Raw genomic sequence first — 27,307 nt, 5'->3', positions numbered from 1 at the left:
CTTGACGCTTTGATGTCTTCCTTGGTCTAACAGTATGCTTGACCTTAATCAATTTATATTAATTTGGGTGTACTTTATAAACTTTAAAATACAAGGATATTGTCTACCGGCTATCCCCAAGACCTCTGTGCCACCCTGCCCCATTTACAAGGAAATGGTGGCACACCAAGTTTCAGACAGCCGGGGATGAGAACAGGTGGGCGGGCTGAGAGGTGTCAGATCTGTGCACCAGAACAAGAATACCAACACATCACGGACAGTATGATAAAAACATCCAAAACACTAGTTTCACTCTCTGCAGTTTCTGAGACATGAGAAAAACCTAAAACTAGCAGCCCTAAAACATTCACAATGTAGCATCGATAGTGAGTTTACTGTGTCCTTTCAGATTTGATTGCGTCACAGACACAGGACTCATCCCTAACAACATCCTTGCATTCATATGAATCTGCTGTCACAGGTTAATAGTCTGACTCTATGACTCCAGACTGCAACAACAACTTTACTGCTAAACCACAGAATTACATAGAATTAGACAGAACTATATTATATATGTATCATAAAAAGTTAATTTGTTGACAGATTACAGTCGGGCACTGCACTGTTACTCACGTCATACTCTAGTCAAGCAAATCCAAATGTTGTTTGCATCAATCGGAAAAACAAACTGACAGTATTGAGTACAGCAGTTTCCAAATCAAAACAGGCTACAGAGGAATGGAGAGTTTCAGACAGCTTCACAGACAGTTTAATTTGGTGTTGTGCTCTTTAAATGAGAAAATCATAAACTTTCTCAGCCCACACCCACACACATCATTTAAACACTTTTCATTAATAAAAAAAATATGCAGAAAAACTTGTCTCCACATTGGATTTCTTCAAAACCTTTGCAGCAAGGCAGACGAGTTATGAGCTTTGCTACTATTTCAGTACATAAAAATTATAACATCACATTATATTACTGTCTTTACTGGCATCAGTTCAGAGGTCTCCGGTTTATGGCATTAAGCTTAACTAAACTGTGTTAATAAAAAAAGCAGGTTCAATTACAAGCCTTTCTGTACGGTAGGGTGCAACAGAGAATCCACAGTACTAATATTCTTCACAACTCATTTAGTCGCTGCTAAGCCAGAGGCCAGGTGTGAATTTCCACTGCTGAGCCAATGCCAGCCTCTCACCGCACTCGCCCTCCCTCCCCCTCGGCTGAAACCCTGCAGCAGGTCAGCCAGGAGATGTTAACCAACTGTAAAGCAGGCACTGGCTGCTGGCACTAAAATGCACCCAGTAACCCACATCAAACACAAACACACACACACACACACAGAAAAACCAAGCGGTGTACCTGTTCTGGTGCAGACAGTGTGTCAGTCGACAGTTTTCCTTTGATAACAAAAGCAGCAACTTCGCCGTCGCGTGTCCTTTAAACTCAGAGGAGGCCACTTGCATAACAGACAGCTAAAAGTGTCCCCTCTGTTCAAGTCCTCAGGAATCTGTTTTACAGCTTCATTTAAGCTTTACAGGAAGCCTAGTTATTTTTAATGTGAATAATAATTCACCCGGAGTGCAACAGTGGAAACACTGTATCGCAAAAAATATAAAATTTCAATTCCTGGCAAGTTGCACGCGCTGGCAGGTAGCGACGTACACAGACAGATGCACGGTCACACAAACACACACCCACACACAGAGTTTAGAAAGAGCAGACATGGCTCCTGGCTACGGGACTCAGGACGGAGGAGGGAGGGATGGACAGGAAGGGATAAATGATGAAAGAACGAGCAGCCATGAATCTAAAATAAAAAGGAAAAGCTGGAAGGTGAGCGTGGAGAAATCCGTGTGAATTTGCTTTAAAATGTATCATTGCTCCATAACAGGAGCCAAAAGTCAGACCCCATACTGAAACTAATTGTGTTTGGACCCTGCACTGGTCTGAATTACATGGCAGCCAATCATCTAGTTTTGGATCCATCTAGTTACTGCCTATGGCTGCAGAGTTAACTCTGCTGCACTGTACCCTTCATTTAGAGAGGAAGTGGACCGTCAGCGGGCCAGATGATCATAAAACAGAGAGAGCCTGCTGTGTCTGGACTGGCTATAACCATATGGAGGGACAGCAGCTGGTCACAGAGAACTACTGTACGCTGTAATGATCTGAGGAAAGGAAGGAGCCAGCCTGTATGATCAGAGGCTATTTATTTAAAGTTAGAGCAATATTTGAGCAATCCTAATAACTAATAATTAAGTCAAATGATGGATCATAACATCACAGGCTTTCAAACTTTCCAACTCTTGCAACATCCTTCTGAAAATTACGTATTTTTCAACTCAAAATCTACAACCTCGGCAGTGAAATATTACCCTAATAAAGAAGTTGTGAGAATGCCAAATGATCATTTTTGAAAGGAGACGGGAGGTTAGCTAAACAGAGTTATCAAAATGAATGTCTGATTTTCCAACAAGGTATGTCTCCATCATTCCTGCAAACTGGCAGCCTTTGACTTTGACTCCCTCAACCACTGACCTGAGGTCTACTCTGCCTCCTTCATAAGTTTGGCAAAGTTCTTAGTGTCAACAAGTCCCATGAAAAGATCAAAATCAACAAAGCTAGCCACAAGTAGCCAAAGCTTGAAATATATCTTACTCCTCTGTGCCATAGACCTCCACTGTTGTCCAAAAACTATTTAGAGCACTTTAATAAGCCACACTGTTGCACTGGGTGACGTGTTGCTTCACTACTAACATGGGCACTGTTTATTTTGAGTCGATCCCACATGCACCATCCTTCAGCTGTCGTAATACTCACTAGACCACAGAAAATGTATTAATCTGCAGATGAAAACAGTTCCTAACAAATCCTTGATTTACTCCGTTTGAGGAATGTTTGCTAAAATAAACCTGTGTCAAGTAGAGCTGTAAATTAGGAGTTTAACCACTTAACAATATTTTATAGATTCTTTGCGCTGGACAACAATACAGTGTTTGCTGATATCACAAAGTCTGTCACGATACAATTTTGATTTGATTCAATTCAGGGCCTGTCATCAATATGAGGCAATATCAGTAAATATCCTCATTTGTCTTTTTTTTTTTTGGCAGCTTACCATTCTCTGCCTGGCGCTAGGCTGTAAGCACCGGTTGAGAGTTTAGAAGGGGGGGTTGTTTGGAAGAAAAAGTGACACAGATGTGCCATGGGAATTTCAAAATAAAGGTGAATCTGAAGGATGACGGTATGAATCGATGATTTCACTTTGCACTGATAATGTATCGAATCCAGATCAATGTATCGTTAGAACCCAAGTATCAAGCTGATAAAACTGAGCCTTTGAAAAATGAAATTATATATTTGTAACCTGTTTTTACAGACTAACATATCCAGTAAGAACCATAGAGCTTGGGGCTAAGTGCCACAGACAGGATAGGGGAGTCAAAAAGCATTTCGAGATACTGATGCATTTAGTTTAGGTATAAATTGTAAATGCACTGAATACATATACATATATACACACACACACACACACACACACACACACACACACACACACATATATATATATATATATATATATATATATATATATATACACACACATACATACATATATACATACATATATAGCGCTTTTTTACAGTAGTCTTGGCAACCACTCAAATTGCTTAACAACACAAGCATCAGTCAAGGGCCAGGGATTTAATCATCGACCTTCCAAATGGAAGACAACAACCACACTACATCCTGAGACACAGCCAACCCCCAAAAACTGATGCAGGAAAACCAGAGATCATCTTTTTTTCCCCACACATTCTTCTTCCTTGTCAAAACCTGATGCCTGCATTAGTTAAGTGCATATCAACCCCTGTTTAGAACAAAGATTCTTCTACACCAGTACGGCTAGATGTACGACTGAAAGAGTACCGTTCCTTTGTTTGTTTTGTTTTTGAGCATGTGTGTGTAACATGCATACATACAAAGCCAGCAGCAGCGACCGACCATCCAAACCATGAGGATGGAGACTGACTAGACTTTATAAATAATGGACGTAGCTACTGTGACATTACCTTCCATTTTGAAGCCCTAAGTTTTGCACTTTGGTCATGGACATCTTGGTTTTTGTGGAGCCAGAAGTGACCATATTTGGATGAGAGGGTGGAGCCGTATAGAAGCAAGGGGTGGATCTAACTCACAGGCTGTGGCAATGCCTCGCAGACAACGTGGCACTTAAGTGGCCCTGCCTCTAAATATGCGTAACTTTGGGCCTTGAGTGAGCTATAAAAAAATTCAACCCCATCGTACAGTTGTCATGAATGGGAAATATTAGCTATAGAGACCAAAACCATTTTTGTACCAAGTCGTACATATGTTCTTTTATGCTTTAAAGTTGGGCATTCCAACATGGGGGTCTATGGGGATTAACTCTGTTTTGGAGTCAGCCTCAAGTGGCCATTTGATGAACTGCAGTTTCGTGGCACTTCCTCATTGGCTTAATTTTTCAGCCTCTGATGTTGCTGCCTCAGACTGACATACATGTCAACAGCCACGGGGATGTAAATTAGACGGACTCGAAGGCACAGAGGGCTGTTGTCAGATGATGCCACACCAAGTGAAGCTGACTTTACTGAAACAGCGGGCGTGCCTTCTATTCTAAAACTAGCTGTTGGCGACTTTACAGGCTGAGTTGCAGGTGACACCATCAGCTGGCTAGAGTCGAGCTGAGACGAGCCAGTTCACACAGCTGTAACTTTTCTCTGCAACTTTCTACAACAGTTGCGTCTTGTTTCAAATCTTAACTGGTCTTAACTGGGCTTAACTGGGCTTTAGAGTTCAGTTGGAGATTCAGGCGTGTTATGCTAGTAGTGGCTCATGAAGCCTCGGGCTGCTAGCCTGAAACAGAGATGAGGAGATGAGGAGTGGATTACAGAGGTATGGTAAGCTCACTTCTTTCCAACTCCACACCATACTGACCCTCACTGAGATAACATTTAGTCTGAACCTCACCCCTGAATATAATGCTCAAGCAAGAGTTAACTATCCTAGCGGTCACTTATATTCAAAACATGCAAAAAATGAGAATACATTGTTTTAGGATTAACTAGGGAGTCAAAAACAAAAGACAACGACACGCCAAGCACAGGCCAGTTCAACTGTTTAAGCCCTTTCTCCTAATATGAAGTAAGTCATTTAAACTGGCAGACACGTCAGGCCCGGGAGCCAAAGTTACTATCACACGAGAATCTCTCGAGTCCCTGGGGGGAGGCTGTGTTCGATTAGCCAGGCCTAAAAACAGACCGGGACGGAAACGATGAAAGGAGATCCAGAGGGAGAGCGAGAACATCTGCCTTCTCAGCCACAATGACAAACAGAGAGAAGAGTTTTCATCTTAGAGGAACATAGTTTACTTCGTCCAACCAAATCCACAAACACATGCTTGCAAACACACATGCCAATCCATACAGTGCTCATGCACACAGCGCTTCCCACATGTTATCTTGAACATAAACCACTTTTTATTTTATAACAGGGAGAATAAACTACAAAAAATCCGCATAATCTCCACTTAAAAAAAATCTAAAACCTCAAAATCAGCAAATCTTGAAAGTCAGTGTGGTTCACAAGTAAGCCTGGTCAGATCATGTTTACTTATTCTTTGATCACACAGTACATTTAAATTATAATTTTTCCTATTTTAGACTTTTTCATGTGAGCAAAGTTCCTGTATGGCTTGTACACTGATTAATTTTGAATCTGACGTTAGATGAAAACATGTTTGTAGAAAAAAGAAACTATTTTGGCACTATTAGTGCAGAAACACAGGGCTTGTATCACTTAAAAACTTTACAATGATAACCAGCCCTATTCATAAGGTAGGCTTTGTACACATAGGTCATTTATGGCTAGTTAACGAGAGAAGACAGTGATAAAAAAAGGAGCCAGCCTGTCAAATTAAAAGGACACAACTTAAACATCCTCAGGTGCATCAGGTGTGCAGGCTCAAAGACTCTGTTGTGCACATAAATGTTTGTTTTCTTGTATGTAGTGGGGTTTTTTTTAAATTGATGTTGCACCTTAATCCCAGAGAATCGCTCTCTTATTCTGCCTTGCACAAGAGATGTTTGGTAAAATGATAATAAACTGGATTGGTTGATTACTGTATTTACTCTTGTTTTATTCTGAGACACAGAATCTTTGTATTTTCATCCATTAATTGTACATTTTTTATCACTTTTGAGAATAAAACCTAAAACCACTGAAATGTTATTCAGCCAACAGAAAAAAATTGCCCAATGCCCAAATCGTGAAAAAGAGAACACAGATGTCTTTGCATTTTAAACAGAGAAAAATAGAGTGTATGATATAAGACTGGGTATGATTTGTAAATTGCCTAAATAATTGCCAATGTACAGGAGATTCGGTACCAATACTCAAACAGTCCTTTTCTTTAGTATGTTACTTTGGGAAATATGAGCATGTTATAACTATTTCTTAATTTAAGGCTGGACTGCAAGACCTTTGTCTCCCCCTGTCAATAAGAATAATAACATAATGTTGACTTGATCTTATGACATATCTGCAGGTGAGTTCCCCATCGTCTACTGTTTTATTTTCTTGACTTGAATCCTTTGTTGTTGTTGTTGTTGTTTTTTTTATCAAAAGCATTCACTTGCAAAACTTTTCTTGGATGTTTGTTAGGATTTTGCGCCATAATTTCAGTCATAAGGCTGATTTGTATTTGCCGTAGCCTACTCAAGTGGCCAACACTCAAGTGTGTTGAGTTTCTCTTGAAATGCAGTAATGTTTAAATGATTCAACTAGCACACATAAAAAGACACAGTAAAAAAAGTACAAAATCTGGCTCCATTATAAGTCACAAGGTTCACAGACAGAACACAACAACACTTTTGCGAGACACCTTTTCCCCACAAAAACAACATACTAATATCATTAGTATAAGCCTATGACACTTCCCAATTCATTAATTAGCCGAGCGTCCAGCTGACTTTTCCCTCTACTCATATAGAAGCAGGATGAATCACACACAAGACTTCAAGTGCTATTTTGTGGGGGGTTACTGTCTTCACAATTAATTGTTTCTTATCTATGAAATAAAAGTAAATAAAAGCTTTGTTTCAAACAAGGAAAATGATTTTCATGGTTTACTAAAATATTCAGGAGGTCTGCGTCGCCGGAACTTGTAGTTACATTCGTGGGGAAGTGCTGGTCCCAAACAGCGTAGGCTACAGCGTATGTAGCAGAAGTAAAAACCCCGCTATATTCCTTGCAGCTTCTCTGTTGCTGCCCTTTTTAGTTTTTCATGGTTGATGTAAAATGCATCACTTCCAGTGCACCAGCACAGAAAAGTCACCACAAACACTACAATTCCAGTATACTGCCACATAAATAGAGCTTCCCTGTGATGACAGGCTTAATCAGCATTGAGTCAACTTGTTTGGCGAGGGCTTGAACATAACAGACGTTCATTCGTATGTAAGTCCCGCACTCCAGCTTTAACAAAAAATGGCCAACTGCTCAGTGCATCAGTGTTTAATTGAGAAATTTGTCTAACTAAAACATCGTCTAAAGTTACAAACGTTTCCTGATTTCGATCAGATAATATCTGATCAAAGAATAACTTAACAATCCAAAGCATATGACCAGGCAGCGCATGTCTTTATCTCACATCAATCTGCTATTAAAAACACTCTTCCTCCTACACCGAACACCAGACAACGAAAACAATTGTTGCTGACACAATGAGTTGCTAAAATTACGGGTATTATATGCAAAGCAGACAGTAAAGTAACAAATCTTGTCTGTGGTCCTATAATATTTGAGATGCTGTGACCCAATTCTGTCTGTCCGTTGTCTTCAAAGCCAAACAATGGAGGCCAAGGAAGTCCAGCAAAATTGCGAATGGGCTGCTAAATCTGGACAGAGGCCTCGCCACTTGTGGTCGGGGCCCTCTCACACAAGAAATGCTGTTAAGTTGGGACTTAAATTCCAGGGTATTTCACTAAGAAAACAATGTTCACATGCAAGGAAACTTTCCACTCTTAACTGAGACTTCCCACGTGCTCTTGGGGCGCATAAATAGACAATGGAAATGGACAATTAAAATGTATAGTCTAGCCCACAAAAACAGACAGTCATTCACGCAAAGGCCAGACAGAGACATGAAGCTGCATGTACATTAATCCTGAGCCAGCAGACTATATGCATCTCACGCAGAATTCATCTATAAACCCCCCTCATTCATTTTACTTATGGTTGCCTTAGTGACAAGCCACAATAACAAGAAAGCACAAGCATCTGTCTACCATTCACAATTTCATTTACATTGCTCCATATGGTAGTTTCCATCATTTCAGAACTCATGACCTCATAAAGACTGAAGATGAATCTGTGAGGTCTTGTTGTACCAAAAAGCAAACAAGTGTGTATAGCATCACCAAGCACCAATGACACTATGGCAAATTCCTTGTACTTTAATTGACAATATGAAGTCACTCCTCTCATATACCTGCTTGGACTCTACGATCCCAAAATCCCAATCTCCTGACTATTCAAAAGATGAATAGAAATCAGTAGGTGGTAGGGTCTTCTCTTACCAAACCCTTCTTCTTTGGAATATTCTTCTACCCAAATTCAAGAAGCTAGCTCAGTTGACTCATTCAAAAGTAAATACAAAACACATCTCTTCACATCAGCCCTCAACCTCACTTAGTTATCCAACTTATTCTCAGTCTGTTTGCTCATAGTTATTATAGGTGACAAATATTCCATTTGTAATGCTTTATATGTAGTTTATCTTGCTTTTATCCATGTTTATGTGTTTTTCTAATGTTGTATATCGTTGATCTTACTATTTGTAAAGCCATTTGAAGGATGCTTTGCGATATTAGGCTACAATAAACTTTGACTTTAAGTTGCCTGGGTCCAGACCTTCAAATCTGCCCATTCTACTAAGTTCGAGTTGACCAATTCGTCTGGCATCGTGACATGAAACAGCGGTTTCTTGGTTGAATTAAAAAAAAAACAAAAACGAGTGAGTGTAGCAGGGGGACTACCAATGAACCAATCAGTGCCATGGGCAGGACTAACGCAGTAATCAGGCATTTCGAAAGCAGTGAGCTGGAGTAAAAATGGCCATGGCGAGCGATATAGACACGATGGACGCTGCTATCGAGGCTGTTCTAAATCAACATATCTTCTCAATATCACCAAACACAATAGTTTATTTTTATTTTCGTTTGTTCCACTCTTAACACCCCTGCAAAACAGGCATGTTGGCATGGCTACACATCAGTGTGGACAGTAGACTGTATATAAAGATGGACAACATGACAACTCTCCAAAAGTGAAGCCAAAACATCTAGATCACCCTCTAGTGGCTGGCTGCAGTATATATGACCTATACTGCAGCCAGCCACCCTCTAGTGGCTGGCTGCAGTATAGGTCATATCCATGCCCCCTCCATTTTAGGGGACTGGGCATGGGCTAAAGGAAAAGTTTAGTTGGAACTAGGTTTGTTTGTTTGTTTGTTTGTTTGTTTGTTTGTTTTTAAAAAAAAAAGGGGTTGTCGTGTCATTTCACAGCTGTGTGGGCCAATCAGTGTGCTTGCGATCAATGGCACTGTTCGCAATTGGTTGGATGAGTGTATGGGTGGGAATTTGGAACCACAAAGATCACCTCTGTGCAGACTCTGGCAGATGCAGATGTCGCAAGATGGCAGCTGTATCCGGTATACTGTGGCTTCATTCTTGTACAGTGGGAGAAAATGGAGACACATTGTCCATCTTTATAAACATTCATTGGTGTGAACTTAGTGACGGTACATTTAGGCAGATACGTGGGTCTCTAGTGACTGATTAAGGAAAATCAAATCCTCTTCCCACACTGTCATGAGTCGGAGTAGACACAATGTCAGACTGAAGATGGAAACAGAGGGTAACGAGTCAACGATTCTGCCTGATATCAGACATATATGAAGAAAAATGAGTGTCAAACATGTACTGTATGTATAATACTGTAAATAGGAAAATTCCTCCCTGTTGAAGTGTCCCCAGGCATGACACTGGAACCCTTCCAGCTCTAAAAAACTACTATTTCAGCTATTCATTATGAACCCGGAAGCTTTCAGCAGCAGGTTTCAGGCTTAAAATCCACAGAGAAATCATACAGCCAGCCTACAGACAGCTGTCACCTGGTTCAGTTTCTGCTCTGCTTGGAGATGCATTTTGCCGTCGTAGTATCAAAGCCTGAAACCAAGATGTGTCTGTGTTTGCAACGATAAGGGTCACTAGAATTTTCCAACCTCGATACATGGGTCACCTGCAGCAAAAAAAGTTGGGAATCCCATCCCCGTGGAAAGACAGGATGCTCTAAATCACACTGACAGACTTTCACTGAAGTCTGGTCTGCTCTCCAGCTGGATTGTGCATAGGGGGCTTGCGGTGGAGGGTTGGGGGGGGGTGGCTGCTACACAGCTGTCCACCTACACAATCTCCATCTGGGGGGGAAACGGACCTCCGCGGACTCCCTGATCCCGAGAATGTGAAACTTCTGCAATGTGATGCAAGGCAATCTTTGGAGAGGAAACTGAGGAAGTTCAGTGGCTGTTCCATCGCTGTTTTGCCTGCTTATTATTCAATCCGACTCCCGAGGGAGAATGACCTCACCGCAATTGCTAGATACCTCTTATGGATTCCCAAGGACGGGGACACTGTCCTGCTCGCTTATTACAGACTCCGGGAACACTGGGATTCAACGGGAGAGCGAAACAAACCGCTAAACAACTGTACAAACACAGGTTGGTCCCCGGTCTGGTGTGCATGATTACAGATGTCAGATGAGAAATGTTGTGATAAAAGACTGTGGTATGATCTCAGTACACTGGGGATAGCATCACACTCACAATGTGAACACTAACAAAAAAAGGCCCTGTTTTAATTTCCTTTTCAATTGTTGTGTCACCAAATTCCTCAGTGTTTTCACATGATTTGAAAGATCAGACATACATGCACATATACAGTACATGCATGTGCAAAAAAACCATACCACCACAAGCACGCACATGCTCGTATACACACACTAATCCACGACACACACAGCCGTTCCCACAGTAGCCTCAGAGTTGGTGTTTCCTTGTGGCATTGTGAGTTCAGGGATGGTTTTTGCTGAACAGATTCCCTGACAGGCCCATCCAGCATGTGTGGCATGTGTGTGCTTGTATTTTCATGTGTTTCTTTATGTACTGTATTTGTTTGCGTGTTGAGTGCACATGTGCTAATCCAAATGATCCAAAAGTCACACACAAACTGAAAACAACTGTGGTGTCTATCGGCCTCTGTTGTCCCGCCAGCTCTCCACACCCAAACATAATCTCACACCATCGCAGAGAGAAATTTGGTCCTGGACGGAATATTCCACTAAAACACAACAATTTCTAGAGTTGAAGAGGCCGTTGTGTCAGAACAGGAGCTGATTGGTGGGTCAGGGAGCGAGAGAAAAAGAACGAGGGACAGATGCTTCTCTTCCAAAAAGCTGGCAGCTGCTGACTTCCTCCATCCTTAGCCGGTGACCTTTGACGTAGCGTGTGTCCCTCTTCATCACCTCCCACCAAATTGGAGAGATTTCAGTCAACAGCTCACACACACACACACAAACTGACTGACACACACATAACGGGAAGATCAGAAAGTGAAAGGAAGTAGGAGGGAGCTGAAAGAGCACTGAAGAGGGTCGGTGAAAATATCCAGAGACGGATGGGGGTCACAGAGAGGAACAAACATGTTGGATTGGAAGAAGGGCAAAGGCCTTGAAAAAGACGCTGGAGGAAAGCACTTAGGATGCTAAAGGAGGGTGTCATTCCACCTTAAATTCCCATGGGCACATTTGTCAGTTTAAATTAAGTGTGAGAGAGAAATGGACGCACAAAGAAGTTAAAATATTTTAAATGCAAGAAGTCAAGGCAGACAGTTTGCACTCTGTCAGCACTGGGTGAGGTTACTTGCACACTACATCATGACCAAAAAAAGCTTTAAGAAGAATAAAAACAATATCATCATTCTTGGCTACAAGGTGAGTTGATAAAGGATTCATTATTGATTATTTTGTTTAAGAATTCTTCATGCAGTGTTGCACACTTTGCAGCCATTGGGCAGATTATGAGACGATGGTCCCCTGGCCCTGTGCAAAGGGCCCCGTCACCTCTAATACATGGGAGCAAGACACAGATTCTGTGTGGCTTTGCATCTCTTTGTAGTCGTCGTTTATCTTTTTGTGGTGTTGTGTCTCCTTGTGGTTGTTTTGTGTCTCTTTGTAGTCATTTTGTGTCTCCTTTAGATTGTTTTGTGCTGTTTTGTGGCTGTCTAGGTTTATTCAAGGTAATTTTGTGTAATATTGAGGTAATTTCATGTCTTTTTTTGGTCTTTTTGTGTCTCTTTGTAGTTAATTTTTGACTATTTGTGGTTGTTTTGCCCATTTCTGTAGTTATTTCGTGTCTCTTTACAGTTCCTTTATATCTCTTTATAGTCTTTTGGTGTCTCCTTGTGGTCCTCTTAACTTTCTTTCTGCTTGGTATGTGTTAGTTTAAGGGACATTTTGTAGGTGAAGGCCAGGGGGCCCCCTCCCTTAAGTTATTTCCTAGTAATAAACCCCTAATATAACAATGGATATTCGCCCCCCAGATTTTAAAAGTGCTGTCTTGCCTTGTCAGTTGTGGCAGAAATCAGAGTAACAGTCGTAGCCCATGATTGTGTACGAAAAACTGGTAGGATAACAATAAACGAATGAAAAAACAAACAAAAAAATCCATAAAATGTAATGAAAAAGTACAGGAATGGGCAAATCAGCAATCAACAATCAGGAAATTGTTGCCATAAAGTTGCTTGTTATATTGAAACATAATGGTATTTGTGGTAATAACGGTGACTGAAAATTAACTTTTTATTTATCCAATTTATCCAAAAAAAAATAAATAAATGTCTCCTGAATGAAAGGACTTACTTATTTTGTATCATAAATTAAATATCTTTTGGTTTTGGAGTTTTCCAAAACAACATACTTGGCTTTGGGCAAATTCTGAAATGAAATGATTAATGTTTACTAGGAAAAAAATTACCCAGAGCTGACAGACACAGCTATAAAAAGTCAGGAATACACGCTGACATTTTATGTTGTTGTGTCCTCCGTGCCGCTGCTCAGTCCTCAAGCTGGGAATTAGATCAGATCAGATTTAACAAGAGGTGTTTCTGCTCTGCTTAATCCCTCTCTGTAAACAGCTCATTTACGTTTGGCACACCTGGTGACACGGCACAGAAGCGGGAGAGAGCCTCGGAGAGACGGAGTGAGGAGGGGGAAGCTGGTGAAGGTGGGGAGCGGGGATGAGACGTAGCAGTGGAAGGTAATAAAAGAGAAATTGCGATGGAAAGAAAGATGGACAGAGGAGGAGTGTTAATGACACAGTGAGGTTCTGCTTCGCACCACTGGCTGTTTCACGGCTCCTTGTTTTTCATGCTCTCCTGCAGAGGAGAGTCCTATTAGGCCCAGTTTATAGCCTCTCTGCCTCCTCGTTCCTTCATCTCTGTCTCTTTTTTTACACACAGAGTGGCCTCACTTTATAACACAAGTCGTGTCTGCTTTACAACATCCCTGACCTACAAACACGGCAGCAGTAGTCATCAATTAAGGCTTTTTACAGACCTATATGTGTTGTTTAATGAGGGAAGGGAGGGTGAACCAGGGCTGGAACATGTGGCGTTGAGGGAGGGACTAATATGGATTTCAACGCTGCCTGTACTTTAAGACTGATGTATACAATCTGCTCTAGAGCAAAACTTCAAACACCAAATGACATGAAAGACTGTCCGAAAACACCTGAGGGCAGCTCAGACACTGGGCTCTTTTCACACTAGCAGGAAAAAAAGGCATTTTTGGTGAGCTGCCAGATTTTCTTTCAATGGCTCAACCTCTTGTTGCCTTAATTCTCCCCCATTTAATCTTACATTTCACCTGTTAAAATATTATTGGGTTTATCTTAGCTTCACTTCTATCTGTTAAAATAACATCATACTCTCAGAGTAATAGCTGAGATTTGGGATCACACCACTGTGTCCAACAGGACAAGAAACACGTGTTCTTCTGATTACCTAGCACTTTATGTGGAGAAGAAACCAAGCGGCAACATCTGGGCTGAAAAATGAAGGCAAAATGGCAAGTGCAAAAAACTGCAGTTCCTCTAATGGCCACTTGAGGCTGGCTCTAAGAGTGAGCCTATCCCCAAAGACCTACATGTTAAATGCCTGACATTCCGTAAGGAATAAACCTGTTCATTTTTTTTGCCAAGTTAAAAGTTTTTGACAACTGTAAGGGATAAGATTTTTTATATAACACAACCATTTCGATTTTACTAAGGTTTAAAGTTAATTAAGGGCAGGCCACTTTGAAAGGAGAGACATTAAACTGCAGGTTGCAGAACAATCATTATATTCATTCCTACCAGCAAACACAGGTTGAATAATTGTCCATTTCTTTATCTTTCATTCAAACTGAACACAGCTTTCAGCAAGTTGCACACTGTCCTGCGCCACAGCAGTCAAAAACCTTTTGCCCTTTCCGGGATGAAACACCTGACAGCAACAACGCTGTTCCTACCATTATACACTAATGCTCAAAATATCAATACAACTCCACCCAGTGTACATACACAGTAAATACAATGTCTCCTGAGTGCAATGACATATTTGGCTCTTACAACAGCTAATCACAACTTTACTTTTGTTGTCAACCCACTACTGATTTAAAATCCAACAATCAATCACAATGCCAGATTCATTTTCATAATCACTGCACATGCACATCACACAGAAGCAAGCTAGCTTGGAAGATGGGAACGCTTACATTCAGTAGCTGGAAATATTCCCATTACTTTGATTGTGTCAGGAGGAAAGATGACAAGAACAATACTGTTCCAGGTAATGGTACTGAAGCTCTTTCCACTGCGAAAGCCTCCCCAAACAACTTCTATGACCAAAGGCACAACAATGTGAAGCTTCAGGAAAAACATCCCACCAAAGGTGAGCCCTCCTTAGCTGCAGATGATTGCTGTAGCCCCACACCAAACAACCACAATTAGGTTAACCTTCAATGACTGCAGGCTACAAGAGTTAAAAGAACTAATGAAGCTTGTGACTGGATATGCGATGGATAAAAATGTTGCCTTTCCCCAAGTTTGACTTCCCGTTGTTTAGACAGACCTTTGGGAAAGTACTGATCGCAGGCATCAGAAGACCACCAAGTAAAAAACATATGTAAACTATCTAACCTTAGCCACACTTAGCGGAGGTTACCCTGACATTCACACAGAGGCACACATGTGAAGTCAGAATTTTGTGGAGAAAGTAATATAACAAGGACTCTAATGATTACTGTTGGAGGGACTAATAAGTAAAGTGATAAGATTACTTTTCAAAACTGTAACCAGCAATGAGTAATAAGTTATATTTGAGAAACAGGCCCAACACTGGTAATTATCCCTCGCTGCAGAAGTAGAAACTGAGCTATCCATCAACATTGCATTTGTGATCAAGTCTGGAGTAGAGTTTTGTTTTATTTTTGCATTACAGTGCCACAGGGCTGAGGAGCTACAGCTGGTACTCTTAAGGTGTTCACAGGTAGAACATATAATACAGTATACTTATTAAATACTTTGAACCTCACTTATCTGCCCATTTCAGTGCTCTGTAATCACATTTTTATGTTTTATTTGTCTGGCGAGCATCCTATCAGATTATCACATTATGGGCTGTAAATCACTTTACAGTTGTGTTCCATATAAATAATCTTTATGGCTGAGCTTATTAGTGGTGGTATCCCCCAGCGCCTGTCTGGCACTGAGCCAGACTGATCTTTGCCCAGTCACTGAAAGCCCTCCATCCACCCACCACAAAAGATGCATGGCTCCGGGGTGAGGACTCGCCCTCCCTCTTTCCCTCTCTTTCCACTCTCTGCTCACCAAAGAAAAACACAAACTTCCATCCAATCAGTTTCAGCAATTAATGGAGTTTGGGGGAGTCAGGGTGGTGATGGTGACCCCCCCAAAAATCCTCCTCAGCTTGTCCTCAGGAAATCATAACTAGACCAGAACTGGGCCAGAATTCCTGTTGAGCAACTGCAGCTTTTATTTTCGCCACAGAAACATTGAGAAACAAGGAGTTGGACAGACTCAGACACACTGTACAGAAGCAGACAGTCTGCTGTGGTTATTGATGCTGTGGGGATTAGGATTTGTGCAGTCGGAGGAAATAGAGAGTCTTTATACGCATGTTTATGTAACATGTTGGATGAATTAGCCAAAGTCACCTCCTCTGGTAGAAATATATTTACTTTTGAAAACACTGAAGTGCAACTTACAACGACAGAGCAAACAGAAGACCAGTGTGTCAAGTATTAGGCTGCTTTCATCCCTCTGCTGGCAGCGGTGCTAATGACATTTTGGTAAATGACAAGGTATCTTGAAAACCACTGGCTGGAGTCCATGACATCTGCTCTAAATATTCATAGTCCCCAGATGTTGTATCTTAATGTTTTTGACCCCCTGAGCCTCCTTCAGTGCCATCATCAGGCCACAGTTTTTCCAGAATATCCAAATTCAATGGGCAGTTTGCCATGAAGTTTTCTGAGCAGACCTTCTTCCTCAGCAATAAACTCTTTTAGTGACTCCTTTGGCCTTTCATCCTGCAGAACCATTAGGAGAAACTTTATCTTTTGAGGATCAGTTCTGGTAAGAATAGCAAAACCATCATTCCATTGGTTTTACTGGGGATGTATTAAATATTGTAGGCTGAGAGGTTTCAGGATTTAGCGTTTTGGTATTTTATTCATTTACTTATTTTACCAAAGCACCTCAATTAATTTAGCTTATTTAAATTAGGGCTTGACAATATTTTGATATATCGAGACGAATCAGGCCTGCGGAGATTCAATCACCACTGATTGCCGCACAATGTATGCCGGTTAGTTCTGTGTCCAACTTAATCCCGACTTGCTCTGTTGTTATACAAAAGTGGACAGCGATAATCTTGTGATAGCGAGGTGGTCACAGTTTTTAGAGCCAGGCGCTGCAGTTGCTCTCCACCAACTGCAAGACCCGGAGCATGATGGGAAACGCCTCACGGCTCTCATCTGATCGAACAGCTGATTGGTTTAGATGATGACTCAACAAGACGAAGTTTTAGATAGGCTTTTTATTTTTGTTGAATTTCAGAGATTTAATTTTATTTGTCTGATTTTAAGGTTTATTCATTTTTTTGCGCCCTCAAATTCACTGTTGTCAGTGTAGACTCAAAGAAGGTGGGCTGCAAACAGAGTTAAAAAACATCACTTGGAAGAAGATTGGCTCAGATTTCTGGTACATAGGCTATGACATGGTGCTGGTTATGGTCACTTAGCAACTTCAGGCACAACTTGCCTCCATGCTGTTGAAAGTTGGCACTGAGTAGGCACAAGTAGCACCCAGCGCCCAACCACAGATTGTCCAGGCGATGAAGGCGTGACATGTGTCCCAATCCTAAGTTATTAAATCCACATTACTGATGATTCTGACTGCGTAAATATTTTGTAAAAACAGCAATAGGCAATCTCTCATTATCATCACATTATCAATATTGAGGTATTTGGTCATAAATATCATATCTGATTTTCTCCATATCACCCAGCCATGTTTTTGAAATTATTTTGGCCAAACTAAGTCTTAACTAACTCTTTTCTTTGAACACATATTCTAATACATGATTTTACACTTCTATAAGTTGTTCTTAAAAAGTCTAGTTATGCATTTATCAACTTTGCAACAGCTAGGGACGGGGACTGAAGACAAGCTTTAGCATAAAAAGACTGGAAAACTACACACAATCATTGTTTCCAACAACATGCACTGATCTTTTTTTTCTGTCTTGGCAGACAGAATTGAACAACTGAGACATACAGAGACAACACACTTGGCAATAGGTAGGCTTGAATTATAGTCGCGTTACAAGGCAACACCCTAAATCCTATGAGAACATGAATTTCCGCGTGGTTCTGTGTCAAAACAGAAAGAGGCATTCATCAGAGAGAGTTTATCAATTTACACTGTTTAATTAAAACGACAACCATCAACTGAAACAGATCCAAGCCAGCGTGGGTCAGCTCATGCCAAATAATCTAAGTCTCATTTATCCAGTTGTATGCTCAGAACTTCCCACACAGACAGCCCTTTCTCACAGGGAACTTATCAATGTTCTCATCAAGGCCAGACAAAAATTGTAATTTTACTCTGCTTAGCACGGGAGATGCCGGTTTACCGCTGCCTCGATCAGTTAGTTTGTGTTATTGTGTGACTTTGGTGTTTTAAAGGGTTCACACACAGTTACACAAACACACTAACTGATCGAGGCAGTGGCAGACCAGAAGCTCCTGGGTTTCAACGAGGTAAAATGCCTGTTTTCGTCAACAGAGTCTGGCTTTAAAGAGAGCAAATGTAAGATTCACTTTCAGTTCAGTTCTCTGTAACAAAGAGCTGTATTTTTGTGAGGTACTGAGCATATGACTGGAAAAAATGAGACTTGGATTAAACAGCACGAGTTGTGTGAGAGTTTGTAAACAGATGTTTTGATGTAATTTTGCTGTTGTGAAACACTAACCCCTTTTACTTTAAGTCATCATGAATCACGAATCATAAAATCATGAGTCATCGCTTTGAGGGCATGCAAGAGAAACAAAGTTTTATTCATAAATTCAACATAACACCAGGTGGGTTAACAAACAAATTGTCCTTTAGATGGCAAAATGGCCAAACTAGAAGAGAAGCATATAAACAAGAGAAATAAAAACCAAAATCAGACAAAAAACATATTCTTTGTACTACTGTAAATGCTAAAACTGAATCCACTGCCATGTTTACAAAGAGATCACAGTCTTAATATCAGAGCAGCTACATTAACATTCATTAAGAGTAGTTTTCTTAAAACAAATCAAGTGTGAACAGAAAGCATTTTAGTGTATGTAAATGTGCCGATAATTTAAAAGCTGACTGTAATCTATTATGACTACAGTATGTCGTGTCTGTACTCTCTCAGGTGATATAAACAAGCAGCGCTCTGCACCACTGCCAGGCATCTGGTATGTGTCAGATCCTTGAATGTGGTTTATTTTAATAGGTCAGAGGTGTGTGCACGCAAAGCACGCCACAAACATGTGGCCGTGCATATGTGTTGATCCCTGAGTAGTTTACACTTGTGCGTAACAATGCAGAGTGAGATGAGCTGCAGAGTGACTGTGATGGTGATAAGCACCATCAGAAAAACATTTACACTGGAGACCTCTGAAGTAAAGAAACAATGACTGCAACATTCCTTCCATTTCAACACTTTTCACTTTTCCTCCTTAGCATTTAACAAATTCCCCCTCTCTTGTTGTCATTTTAATTTGTCAATTTAATTTATGTCCACCTCGAGGCTTCCCCTCCCGGGATCTCTCGGTCATTCACATCCAGACCACAAATATTAACAGCGCAGACACAGTGGATGCTTCTTCCTTGCGACAGACACGAGGAAACATCCCCACACAGAGATGGATGTGTTCAGGATCGAGTTGAAGCTCACTGCTGCCACGCGTCTCCTCTCGGGATCAAGAGGCTTTTATTGACTAAATATTGTCAACATTGAGCAATTCTTCCAGTATCAACTCTGAGGAGGGTTTGTTTTGAAAGACTCACAGCATTCCAGTCAAACGCCCGTATCTTGATACGATGAAGGGTGAGCCAGTTTACCACATTTTAGCGAATCACAATCAAAGACATCCATCAATAAACAAAATATTGTGAATATTTCAGTGGAAGACAACAGACACAAGGTTAGGCTCTTAACACTTTCACTGCCTCACAGAGAAAATGAACAGTGATAGACGTAATAATGAGCATAAAAGTTCATTCTAGTGTTTTTTGGAGCTGTCAACTGCATCACACAGGCTTCATCAGTGTTTTGAGTTTGCTCAGTCAGTTGTCATAGAGATGACTGGATTGTCATAACACCATACTTACTGAGATCTCAGCCATTTCCCATGACAACTTAGCAAACTTCCTCTGCGATAAGACCATATCATGCAGTTTAAGGCTCTAAAAAACATAGTACGTAGATTTTAATTAAGATTTTTCTGTCCTGACTTGTACTGAGTGGCTACAAAATGATTCACAGGCAAAATTAGCTTTTTCTTTTGGGAAACAGTACTGTAGTCTACATGATATGCGCGTATACACTGTTTACCCACTAAAGTACTCTTCGGACGGGATTAGTTTTACATAGGGATGTGGACTAATGTCAGATGTCTGTATGTCTGTAACATAAATGTCTGATTCATACGGGACAAGAAATCTCCGTAATTCTACCAGAGATGGGAGTGGTAACTTGGTTTTTCGGCCTGACGTCACCTCCCTGTCGGCACGTGCGTGCTACGTTGCTTCCTGTATGTGTTACGTTTAGCTGAAGGACAATAATAATTAATGAGTAGCCCAATATGAAATATTGCCCATGATCAGGATTGTGTGTACACAACGATTAGCATTATGGATTTATATTAGGCCTACCTAACACAACCAGAAGTCTCGTGGTTCAGAAAAGTGCTTTCTTCCTGACCTTTTTGATTGGTCTCCCACGTAGAGCTATGCGATCATGAAAAGAATGCCCACTATCATGACTGCCGACAATACCGAATGCTTCTTCAAGCGCCTCCATCATCGAAAAAATGTGGAAAACTAGTTGTAAACGCGGAAAAATGTCGCCGTACTTTTTACTGACATTATCCATAATGATTACAGACATGGCGCATTCGGACGAAAGCTCCAGGAATCCCATATATGCACTTAAAAATGTGCACAACACAATTTGTGACAGAGCTTTCACTTGAGCTATTTGTTTTCCCAAACACAGGGTAAAGACATGCCAGGTCATCAAAGTGTACCCACTACAATAAGCTAGACTACACTGCTGTTGGCAACTATTAACTTTAATAAACAGCTGTATCCTAGATGATAGTAACATATAGGATATTAAATTTCCCAACGGAGTATTCAATTAACTGGAGGATTAATTAGTCTATACTGTGGATAGAACTGCAATACCAAGGAGCGTGTGAAGCTCCTCTTTATCAATGCATGACGTCTAAAGAAATTCTTGCTCATTTAAGCAGCAAAGCCAAAGAACACTGACCACATTTACATGCACATTATTATTCCATTATTACTCCTGACACAACAATATTCTGAATTTGACACGGGTCATGTAAACACCAGTTGTTTGAAACAGCTTTGGCTGCTACAATGAACGAGTTAGACTTGGCTTTTTCTCTAAAAGAGGAACAGAAGACGGCGCTCGAATCTTTCTTGTGCAAGAAAGATGTTTTTGCTGTTTTGCCGACCGGATACGGCAAGAGTCTAATCTACCAGTTAGCTCCACTGGTAGGACTCTGGATACGTCACCCCGGGTATTGTTCTGATTGGTCGTAGTGTTATCCAATTGCGTGCAGTGATATTTTCAAATGCATGCTTGGTGCCGCCCCTCGAATTGGGCCATTTGCATAACTCATAGCCAGACCCTAAATCTTTCTAGATTTGGATCTGGATTTCCAGGCTAGGTTTCAGAGGCATTCTTTAGACATGTAGACAGTGCATCCAAGACATACATCTCTATTGGGGTTTTACCACAGTTTAAGACACAAAGCCTCTTGCCCTTTTACGAGGCAGTGTAACCTCGGTGCATTGTACACAAACAAACTAGCCAACAGTCTGCTGTGAGGAAGAGATGCATCTCCAAAAGAAAAACCCACATTACTGGTCAGAAGGAGAAACAAACCTACTTTTAGACATTATGAAAGACTTAGATATCAACAGGTTTTTGGATATATCACAACGCAGACCTTTTCAAGAAGATAAGACGCATGTCATTGGAGTGTTTTATGATGACTGAAGTATGCACGGTTGCATGTAAACAGGAATATTCATGGAAAATTTATTTACATTAGCCATGTAAACAGCTTAGTCGGAATATTGTCTTTCAAGGAAAAAGGGCAAAAAGACTATTCTGTGCATGTTAACATAGTCATTGAAAAAAATATAGTATCTCCCACTATAACCTACAAACATTATCTTATATCTCTATATCAGCCTGCAAAGATTTCCCCCTGATCTTTCTTCTGTCATCTCACCTGCCTTGCTTTATCGTTCTATTCTCTTTCATTTCTTTCATGCCTCCATGCTGTCTTCTGCTCTCTCTTCCCCATTCATCCCCAGTAGTCGTCCTCAGCAGAACAAAGCCTGTGCTGACACCACATTAACACAGTCCAGACCTCCTATCACTCTCCCAGGCTACAGAAGAGGCTGATAAGCCAGAATGTGTGACAGGAGGAAAGCATGTTGCCCTCCCGCACCCCCACTTCTCTCACTCCATTTATCCACTTCCCCATTCCTCTGGTGATCCTCTGTCGTGATGCAGATATTGCAAGCTTGAGACTGGAATTTGAATGGAGACAACAATGTCCTGTTTGGCCTGTCAGAATAGACCAAACTGTGCAGGAACTGGGTTCATCATCCGTTTCTATCTGCTGGGATTCCAGTCGTGTTTTGTGGAAGAGGCTGTTTCACTTGGCTGTCGACAGATTCATAAACAACACTGCTGTGCGCTGTAGGGATTTGGATAGTGTTTCCAGCAGAGCCCCTCAGCCAATGATAATAATAATCCACTGACAGGCCTAAGGTTGGGTCATATTATTTTCAGATGTGTCAAAGACTGTTAAATGTGAGAAAACAAAGTCCAAAAAGAAGAAAACCTCTCCAAACTTCAGTCTAGACAACGAGACCACCTGAAGACAGACACCAACCATCAAGCTTATGTAAGCCAGAGCAACTTCTAACTCTGGCTGCGTCTGTCTGCCACTCAAGAGCCCTGGCATTGCTGACGCAGACCGTGTACCCATAATTCACCAAACACCTTCGGTTCAGCCAAGCCCACTGAGGTTAAAGCAACAGAATATTAAAGCGAAACTCTGGATTTTTCTGAAAACAGCAGGAGGTTTGTCGAGTTTTCTTGTATGTTTCTTGGTTACGTATTGCTCCCACCACAAATCTAATTGCTTTTGGAGCCACTACTACATCAAAAGAGCCTCGTAAGTTATTAGAGAATAAAACCTTCAATAAATGTAGTGTTCAAAAACATATATGAGGGTGTTTCGCACCACTTAACAAAACCAACACTGAGATGAACAAGCCTGCCAATGTATCCGCAACAGCAACTCCACAGCCTGGGACGTCGCACCATGTCAGCTCTATAGCATGAGGCTGACGACTCGTAGACAATTTGGTGTCCCAAACAAAATAGCCAACTCCTCTCCCATGAGACATTGTTATACGAGTGAGCGAGAGACAGACAGAGGAAGCCGTCCTCGGTTTTGCGGTTGCAGCGCCTCGCTGTGTCCTTCCTTCCTCGAGCTGGCCGAGCCAACTCTGCAGTCTGCTCTCTGCTATTAATTAAACCATTAAAACAGATTAATAAGCAGAGTGGGGCTCCAGTCTCGACAACATCTGATGAGAATTATGGAGGCGTGCTTTTTGGCACGATGACCCCGATGCCCTTTCCTTTGGCTCTCGCTTTGAAAATTCTCCTCCCTCTGCCGCTTTCTTTTCTCTCTGTGCGACTTTTAAACTCTGTTCTGAATTATTTAAGCTTATTTGTCACTCAAATTGCCTTTTTCCTTTTTTCTCTGCCTGTTATCTAAAACACGTGGGCACACAGAGGAAAACCTGGAGGGCAAATACAACCAGGATTATGGCCCATTGTTTCCTATTATTAGAGCAGATTGCTGTCCAGATTTCTGTGACAGTTTCCTCTACAGAGTGCACTCAGCCTTGATTTTCTCCTTAGTCCCCTGCTCCCTCCCACCTGCCTCCCCTGCACAAAGAGTGAGCTGTCTGAATTACTGAGATTTAACACTGCAGTTACTTAAACGCACACACACCAGCTCGAGCATCTGCTAATTCTGCTCTCCAACAATCACACAGTTTCTCTCTGACTTTAGTGATTATATATTCAGTAAAAATAATGTATCAACCCTTAACCTTACGCTCTAATGACTGAGACCACCTGCATCACGTTGCAGCATTACGCTGTGTAACTTGGAGATTTAACAGACCTCACAATGGACATTTCAAAGACAAATTAATGTGCAATTACACGGGCTGCTGGCAAGTGTTTCAACTTAATTGTCTGCAGTGTTGGATTGATTTTAAGCAACACGCTCAAGCAAAACAAAATGAGTGCATTACAAAGTTCTGCAGGGAGACGTTCCAAAACAATAAAAGGCTGGATCTGAGGGTTTCCCCACATAAAGAACAGGCCTCCGCTTCACACACATTCACTCAGCAAAGACATGTCTGCGTGCAATAATTAAAGATGAATATCTGCTCGTCTTATTATACTAACTAAAAAGATTGTTTTTATTATTTCTGATTGTAGGAGTGATCCCAGCCAACTCCTGGAAAGAAAGCAAGAATGCCCCTGAATTTTGATCAGTTTTTTGGGGAGTTTAATTCGGCTTTCACATCATTGACCCATACACTTGGCTCTAAAATCCAGCTGATTAGTGTGAACACTGTGTACTGTACCCAGCCATGGTTCATCAATCTGTGACTGAGTTCAAGGTGGTCTCGAGTATAGTTCGTGTGTACTCTAGTACGGTACGCATCAGGAACTGTACCAAAACATGAAAGTGCACTGCTAAATGAAGGACCAGCGTGTAAGATTTAAGGGAACTAAGTGGCATTCGTCAAATGAGAACTGCAGATTGCAGCCAGCAGAAACTTCTCCCGGTTAGAATTCCCTCAGTGTTCACTGTTCAGGAGGTTTTACCAGGAGCTGAACTATCTACAGAAATCTCTTCCTCTCCAAAACAAATGGACCAGGTGATTAAAACCAGTAAAAACACTGAATAAAGCAGTTTCATGTTAGAGAATGAATGTTTCTCCTACACTCTCATTGCAGAGGGGCTGCTAACTATGCCTGCTGATGCGAAAACGTGTGTAAATGGCCCTGTCTAAAGCCAGTGTTTGGTTTGTCCATTCTAGGTTACTGTAGAAAAGAAATGGTGGTGCAACAAGGCAGATTCTGTGGATGAGGACCTGCTCTCTATGTAGATGCAAACAGCTCATTCTTTATTTATTTCTTTTTTGGCTTTTTAGCCTTCATTAAATAGAATAGCTGCAGCAAATGGCTGCAGGTTGGAATCGAATATACTGCCACTGTGGCAAGCATATAGCCTTTGCACATGGGACACTTGCTCTACCAGGTGAGCTACTGGGCACCCTATAAACAGCTCATTCGAAGGTAACTAAGACATAACTATTCTTCTTCTCAGGTGATTATACACTAAAGAAAACATAGTTATTATATCATATTCAATTTCTGCCAATATGTCCTTCTAAATCCTGCACACTGGACCTTTAAAGTGACTACAAGGAGTTTTTAACCGCTCCTGAAACTGTCTCAATTAACACTGATGCCTCTCTATCAGACTGCAGCGCAGCCGGCCATGGACAGGCCCAGATCCAGCTTTGCTGCCGCCCTCGACCTCCAGCCAAAACTCCAGCTGCAAGCAATAGTGCCGCGCCCGACAGCAGCAGCTCCTCCTTTGGCCAGGAGCACAGCTTTGTCTCACTAAAGCACCGGCTGCTGCTACATAGTGTATGGTCCTAAAAGCAGCAGTGTCCGTCTGCACAATAAAACTGTTTTGTAGATGATGCTGCAAGCACATGTGGGTACACAACATTAGTAGTGTGAGAGTTGAGCAACGGGAAAATGGAGAGGGGGGGCAGTTGTATTCTGTCCAAACAGTGGTACCTGATGCAAAAACACCCTACTGGAGTTTATTACATCATGTTAAAGTAACATATTTTGAGAGTCTAAGAGAGATTATGAGGATAATCTGAGGAAGATGATGGCAAAGGTAAATGTCAGTGTTTAAGAGAAAGGGAAGAGGAGAGAAAGCCCTACTACATCCCATATTTTCACTCTCCATTGAACTCTGCTTTTGGGTCTATAATTTTAAATTTACGTCCATACTTTGAACATTGCTACAATTTCAGCTTGAATTTACAAGCTAATGCATCCGTATAATTTTCCAAACCCAGTGAATAATTCCATATGTGTGTGCACCACATTAATATATGCATGGACATGCCTGTGATTGCATCTAAGATTTACTGTCTACGGTTATGCACAAATACACAAACACAAACTTATGAATGCAACTTTCGTTGAAGATCTTATCTGAAATGATGTTTGTGTGCAACCATAAAGTTTTTAAGTCCAAACGCCCTGACATTATAAATAAACAGTAGTAAGGAACAACAGGGTAAAAGCCAGAGCGCTCTGGCAACAGATGAAACAGATTTTTTTAGTTCTTCAGATGGATATGTATGAAACAGAAGTGGGAGGCGAAGCAATAAGAGCCACAGGGAAAAAAGGCAGTTTGTTTAAAATGACAGCAGCATTTTCGGCACATGTAGAGAAGAAAGTAAGGGCTGTCTGAGAAGTGATTTAAAGGAGGAAATAGACGGCGGAGAGAGGGAACACACACACAAGATAGTGATCTGCCCTGTGGACAGCTTATACTGCGTTAAGTGGACAGGCTGCTTATTTAATTTTCACCCGTAGTGAGCTCCGCATGATTTGGAGGAGACGCTGACAGGTAAAGGAGACGAGGGCAAGGACGAGGAGTCGCCGTAAGGAACTCCAAATGTAAAGCACAGACATGTTGTTTTAGTGCTGCAAAAACACTGTTGGTCAAGTTGTGTAAAGTGGGAAAAATAAAATAAAAAACAGCTAAAACGTTTTTTTTTTAATTTTGTCTTTGTCAAATGTCCTTGTTATTTTTTTTCAACCTCATCATGTTTGTGTTTTTTGTCATCACGTTTTAGTTGACTAAACATCTGTTATGTTAGTCAAAGAAAACCTTAACTATTCTAGTTTTATTAATGAAAACATTTTTTTTAGTCATTAGATTATTTTAGACATTTCGGTCAATCTAGTCTAACCAAAACCAAAGATTTTGCCATTTTAGTCAAACTTATTTCACATTAGATTTTATCATTATCTGATGAAATACACAGCTTGAATGATTAAGTATGCAGCTCCATGTTCTGATTTGTATATTGGTTTTAAACCAACACGACTGGGCCCAGATGTTACCTTATTTCTTTCTCCCAAGCCCTGCTGTTGTCACTGTTAATTT

General features: G+C 41.1%; 1 protein-coding gene across 5 annotated transcripts in view; it reads right to left on the bottom strand.

The window, feature by feature from the left end:
• svep1 (sushi, von Willebrand factor type A, EGF and pentraxin domain containing 1) overlaps nucleotides 1-27,307 on the bottom strand; it is a 146,472-nt gene that overhangs the window by 71,663 nt on the left and 47,502 nt on the right. The window lies entirely within an intron of this gene.

Source organism: Epinephelus fuscoguttatus, linkage group LG23 (genome assembly GCF_011397635.1).
Source record: "Epinephelus fuscoguttatus linkage group LG23, E.fuscoguttatus.final_Chr_v1".
In the NCBI taxonomy this organism is placed as follows: Eukaryota; Metazoa; Chordata; class Actinopteri; order Perciformes; family Serranidae; genus Epinephelus; species Epinephelus fuscoguttatus.
The sequence above is the reverse complement of the archived record's forward strand: the minus strand, read 5'-3'. Positions and strand labels throughout refer to the sequence as shown.